We start from the raw sequence: 6,739 nt of genomic DNA, 5'->3' as shown, positions 1-6,739 counted from the left end.
CAGAATGAAATCATCAAGCCCCTAAAAACTCTTCAAATTTTGAAGAGCGGAAAACTCTCTTCCTCTCCTTACCTCTTGCCCCATCTTTTTTGGAACATCGCCTCAAAACTCGAAAACTAGATAAGGTACACCGGTACAGATCGAAAATAAATGTCTACGTCTTGGCAAAAAAGCGAATTCCATCTGAATCTTTGAAGGAGAGGAGAATTAAAGCAGATTTTATATTCAAATGGGTATTAAGGAAATTCAGCCCAGAGTTTCTTCTCTCAACCTAAATAGTTCTTAGAGGTCATTCTTGAACTTATATCATTGTTCCAAATTCGTTCCAGAACCCGACTAACGGGCCACTTCTGCAAGAGAGTCGGGTCCATCAGTGTAACAAACTTCCAGACGAAGTGTATCTGCACCTACAGTGGCTACCTTCAATGAACTATTGAGAGCCCTTCCCTTAGAAATTAAGGGCTAATCTACCAAGTATACCGAGTAGGTATACTCAATATTTTAACGTTTACACCGCTACACCTTCCTTTACACTGCTACAAGCTTAATTGCAAATTTTGGTGAAAATAACATGGATTTAGAATAAAGTGCAGCATTCATTGTACCTCTCAGATTTGTTATAGAAATTTTAGCCTTTTGAACTCACGTTTTTGTCATCTTTCATTTGAAAATGAAGGTGCTGCTTGCCTAAAAGGGCAAACGAATAGTAATATGAATGAATTCTCCATCCTCTGTATTCAATAATTTGATGAAATTTACTGAAATTTTACTTGGTATACAGGTTTAACCTCGTAATCTCGTGGGGTCTAATAAAAATGCAAAATTCTTAGTGAATGCGCAATTCTCGAGAACTTCAATTGGATGAAATTCAAAGCTCAATAGCAAAAAAATCAAGCACATGAACCCACGTCATTTTTTTGTATATTTGAAATATTCAGGTGCTAAAATAACTCTGAGCAAAATTTGGTGAAAGCTACATGGATTTCATTTTAACTGCGGAACGTCTGTAAAGGACGATGACCCTCTTATCTTTTCAACCTCCCTTAGCTTCCTCATCCTCTTTCTATCTGTGTTATGGAGAGGACCAGTTATCTATTTAAGAAGCTTCACAATTTCACCCAACTGCAAAGGAAGGGAACTTACAAGTATTAGTGAAATTTCTTTTCATGGTCTTGATTTCCAGTATTTATTTAAAAACTATGAAAACCCACACCATTTCCTTACATAACTTTTTAAAAAACTTTATTAGCTTGAACAATTTTCTTGCCCCCACCCCACATACGCCCATCCAGCAGAAACCCTGGATTAGGGGAAGGGAGGGGGGGGGGGTGGCGTCACATAAAATATGCTGCAAAAAAATCCTTACCTAAGAAAAGGGAACTTGAATTTAAGAACACCGAAGAGGAATTTTCTCTTTATAACACGGAAAACTGCAGACTGGTTAAGCATTGACAAGAGAAGGCTTCATTGTGCCTATGTAAAAAAAAAATATATATATATTCCGTACAAGAATACATCGGTGTTAAATTCATGGTGTTAATTCAACACAAAGTAGAATCAACACAATTAAAGTAAAACACTTTCACTATTTGATTTGTGTTGAAACTCCATGGTGTATTAACACCTTGCCTAAGGGTAAAAGTCATCGTAGTTGGTACGAGTAAGTAGCACCGTGAGAAAACCGGAAGATAGTGGCAGGGGCCGCAGAACGGTTTTGAAAGTGGGGTTGAAGGGGGGGGGGGGGGAGCTGGCCATGTCTACCTTTGTGGCATTTTCCCTACCTCATTGTCATTTAGAAATCGGTTAATCACAATATACAGTGCGTATAAAAAAACGGGACAGATTTGAAAAGTCTATAAAATTTTGGTTTCAAATTATGATGTCTATATTTTGGTTTTAATAGGTGCTCTGAATTCTTATCTTTTAAATGCCATTAACAAAATTTAGTTTTGTTCATGCTTGAGCGAGCACGGAATGTTTTTGTCCGGGGTTAAAAAGGAGGCTTGCTCCAAAATGGCATAAAATGATAATGATCGGACTTCTTGCTAATCAGCAGACTTCCTCTTAACCTTTTCATTATCTTTGCCATAATTTTCAAATTATGCGGTCAAAATTCATTTTCAAATCTATTTATTTGCTTGAATTGTTCTGTTGTTGTTTCCTTTTAATGTGTTGTCTTTTAGCTTTGAATATTCCTTCTTCAAGCAAAACAATTTTTTTTCCAACCGAAGTATGGGAGAGCGTGTATTTTTTATAAATCTTTTCATTGTGTGCTACTAAGGTTATGGTGCATTTTGATCAGTGCCATACAGATGGACGGGGGCTCGGGGATGCTCAATACAAAAAATCATGACCAAGAAAACAAGTGGAAAGGAAATAAAAGGAAAGATAGAAAGTAAAATATGATATTATTTTCTGAATATTATGTCAAAATCTATCACAAAATTTGATATTGTAATAAAAAAGTGGGAATATTTGCGTGCTCGCTTCGCTCGCTCACAACTTTTTAATACATTTTACCTGATCTACCATATCTAGCTTCTTCAAAATTGACTCGATACACCATTGCCATTGAAATACATGAATTCCTTCCTGTTTGTCCTGTCGAGCATATAATTAAACTTGGTCAAGGAATCAATAACCCCTTGAAAAATGGATTCATGTCTTCTAAAGGTACCATAACATAATTTGTTTCACAAGATAAAAAGATTTGAATAGTTACAAGTTATCCCAATTAATAATGCAAATCTTCTTGCTTGGGTTGACAAAAAAGTCTTCTTTTCTTTCTTATGAAGGAAAATTCAAAGGTAAAAGAAGTTTAAATGAAAAAAACAAACAAAATATTTTCAATTAAATAAATAAATTTGTAAATAAAATTTGACAGCATAATTCGAAAATTATGGCACAGATAATAAAAAGGTTAAGAGGAAGTCTGCTGATTAGCAAGAAGTCTGATCATCATACTCGTATTCTGCCATTCTGGCGCAAGCCTCTTTTTGAACCCCGACAAAAACGTCCCGTGTTCGCTCAAGCATGAACAAAATTTATTTTTTAAAATTGCATTTCAAAGATAAGATTTCAGAGCATCAATTAACATCAAAATATAGATATCATAATTTGAAACAATTTTTTAAATACTTTATACATCCCGATAGTCCGTGGGTCCGTTAGTCCGCGGGTCCGATAGTCCGCAGGTCCGATAGTCCGCAGGTCCGTTAGTCCGCGGGTCCGATAGTCCGCAGGTCCGATAGTCCGCGGGTCCGATAGTCCGCAGTGTGTGTAAAATTATGATCAGGATATAGTGAGATCAAATGTCATCGAGAGGTCAAAAGGTCAAATGATACGAGACCATGGGGTTCTATCAGGCACGAATCCATGCCCCCCCCCGAAAAAAGAGGGAGGAAGAGGGGGAAAGAAAGAGAATAAAACAGAGAGGAAAAGTGGGAAAGAAGAGAGAAAAAAAGAGAGGAAGAGGGTGAAAGAAAGAGAGAAGGGGAATGAGGAAAAGAGAAAGAAAAAAGAAAGAAAATGAGATGGGAAAAGAAAGAGGGAGATATTGACCGGGGCGTAGATTTGATGTTCGAACTATGGGGCGCCGAATTGGTTTGAAGTATAGGGGGCGAATTAATGTTCGAACTAGGAGGAGACGTCCAATTGATGTTCGAACTAGGGGGTGTCAAATTGATGTTCGAACTACATGAACTAGGGGGTATCAAATTGATGTTCGAACTAGGGGTGCCAAATTGATGTTCGAACTAAGGAGGGCGCCCAATTGATGTTCGAAATTGGTGGGGGGAGGGGGTGTCCGCCAAATTGATGTTTGAACTAGGGGGCGCCAAATTGATGTTCGAATTAGGGGAGCGCCATTTTGATGTTTGACAAGAGGCGACAAATATATTTCAAGTTATATTTCACATAGGGGCGCTAAATTCATGTTCAACCGAGGCGCCAAATTGACCTTAAACTTTGGGGGCTCCATGCCTATTCATGTTCGACCGGGGGCGCAACATTGCTCGTATTGCCTGTTTATAGTGAATTACATGTCCTGCCAAAAAAGGTTAAATGCATGCGGCTGAATTAAAATATCCCGTTTTTCCGGGATGGGTTACACTTTGTGTACTTTAGTAAAAAACGATTTAAATGTCATTTTTTAATATCGGAATATAATTTTTTTTGGGTTCGCTCTTCGAGCTCGCGTCACTTATTTAGTGAAAATACCTCTTCCTTTCCATTGTTAGAAAAAGCATGAAAAGTGCATAGATGTCCCATTTTCCCAAGTTTAGCTCGTGATTTGTTCTCGCACAAATTGTTAATTAGGTATCAATCCTGTCAAAAGTGCTCAGATTATCCGATTTTCAGGTCGGAAAATTAAAAAAATAAGTCACACCACGCTTCATTTCAATCGTTTTGCATAAATTGTTGACTTTGATACTTACCTTTTTAATGATTACGAGAAGCACATTTTTAGTTTTCCAGTCGGAAAATTAGTGAGATACCTATTCTGTTCATGGTTACAAAAAGTGCTAAAAAATTTCGGGTCTAAAAGTTGGAAAATAAAAAAATTCAGCTCGCGCTCGCATTTATATTGTTAATTATAAGCTCGTGCTTCGCCCTCGCATCAATTGTTAAGTTATATATGCATCCCGTCCTCACAGTTTTTATGCGAACGAGAAGCGCGAGCTGAAAATATTTGATATTCTTACCTGACAACTGAAAGTGTCCTTTTCATTTCATCATTTTCAAAGTTTTCAGCTAGCGCTTCGCGCTCGCATTCATTTCTTAAAATTAGATAGGCATCGTGTTCATCATAACTACTTAAGCTTTCAGGATAAAATCCATGAAAAATTAAAATAAATCAGATCGCGCTTCGCGTTTGCATTATTTATTAATGCCTTGTGACATACTTCAATGTGTTTTTAAGAAAAAATCTCAGATTTTCTTAAACTTCTACCCACCCCCAATTTTAATATTATTATTATTTTTTTAATTTCACGAAATCCTGGATCCGCGCCAGGGTTCTAACAATAACCCAATTAAGGCAATCGCCCCTTACAACTACTTCAAGGAAAATATTATCCCCATATTTTTACTGTTACCCCGGCCCCCCGGAAATTTACCCTCCAGACAATTACCCCGGATAATATACCCCTAGTACGGAGCCTTTAAAATGCCATCGATTTGAAGACATGGCGAGATACTTTTATCTTGCCATGTCAACTCAAAGGACAAGTCCACCCCAACAAAAAGTTGATTTGAAAAAAAGGAGAAAAATCCAACAAGCAAAACACTGAAAATTTCATGCATTATATCAGATTATGGTAAACATCTTGGCATCATTATAAACAAGTATTTTCCCGCATTGTGCATTTCAGTGCCAGGATCCATGCAATCAGTTTGAAACACAAAGACCGATTGACTGCTTTTAAGCAACCATTTTTCATTATTAGTAATTCAATTAAAATGTGTACAGTTGTACATGATTCTGTGTTGAGCTAGTGAGGTATATTAATATTTTCTTTGTTAATCTATCATTTCATAACTTACTACCTTAACATGACATTTATATAAATATGTTCTGTGTAAAAATTATACGGGCTGTCTTGTGTATATCTGCGACCGATAGGCTTACGTTTCTTCAAACACTTATTTTTTACCTTCACATTTTCATTTACGTAATAAGATTCAGTCAATTATATTGGCAGTTAAAATGAGATCACGCTATTTACACTGAATTTGTTTGCTTAAATTTCTGATTTAAATCAAGATTTGAAATGGAATGGCATTTTGATAAAAATCTTTTCAAAATTAAAGAATGTTTATCTACTTTGAAAACGATGGAAATACGCAACAACAAAAAGCCTTTGAGATGAAATGAATGTCTAAAAAATATCGTTAACAATGTCCAATATTAAGTCTACTGTATAGAGATGAAGACATGCAGAGAATGGATGGAGTTGGTCCAAGTAGAGAATACATGTAAACAACAATTTCCCTTTTTAAAATACAAATCAAGAAACAATAACATCTATAGCTAAGCCCCGTACTGAGTCATATACATTATGGACATTCTGCATATGTGAAAAGATTGGTATGAAATTAACACCAACCACTTTTAACATGAAATCACAGACCCGTTGGAATAGTAACGTAATCACATTAAGAGGAAGAAGAAGGATTAGTTTGAATATCGTATTTCACATGCAAGCGAAGAAGACATATCGACGGATTTCTTTCCGAGAAAGAGAAGGATCCATTCGGGCAGCTAAATAGGGCACTGGTATAAATTGGCGGTGAGAGGAGAGGACTGCTCACCAGGAATAGATTGCTTATCAAATTCATGATTGCATTCGATTGATCTTTGATTTAAAGGGAATTGGTAGCCTTACAGATGCTTGCTTTATTAAGTTGGTAGATATTGATGTCTGGGTGAATTTCTAGGATGAAAATTAATTCGCTGTAGACGATGGGGTCTTGAAAATGTTTGGGTCATAGTTACACATCAGTTTGTCATGATAAATTGCATATAAGTTTGTTTGATTTGATATTAAACATGAATTCGCATACAAGTGAGAAAACTAACGTCTGAATTGTTTTATAAATGTAAAGTAATTTGACAGAATGCAGTATGAAGCAATGATCTTTCTCGCGTTGATTGGCCATTGATATTTATGACAAACTTTTGTGGTACGGTGATATCGCATACATTCGTAGTTCCGAAGGTTCGTTATTCCGAAGGTTC

Source organism: Lytechinus pictus, chromosome 5, assembly GCF_037042905.1.
Source record: "Lytechinus pictus isolate F3 Inbred chromosome 5, Lp3.0, whole genome shotgun sequence".
Lineage (NCBI taxonomy): Eukaryota > Metazoa > Echinodermata > Echinoidea > Temnopleuroida > Toxopneustidae > Lytechinus > Lytechinus pictus.
This window is presented reverse-complemented; position numbering follows the sequence as displayed.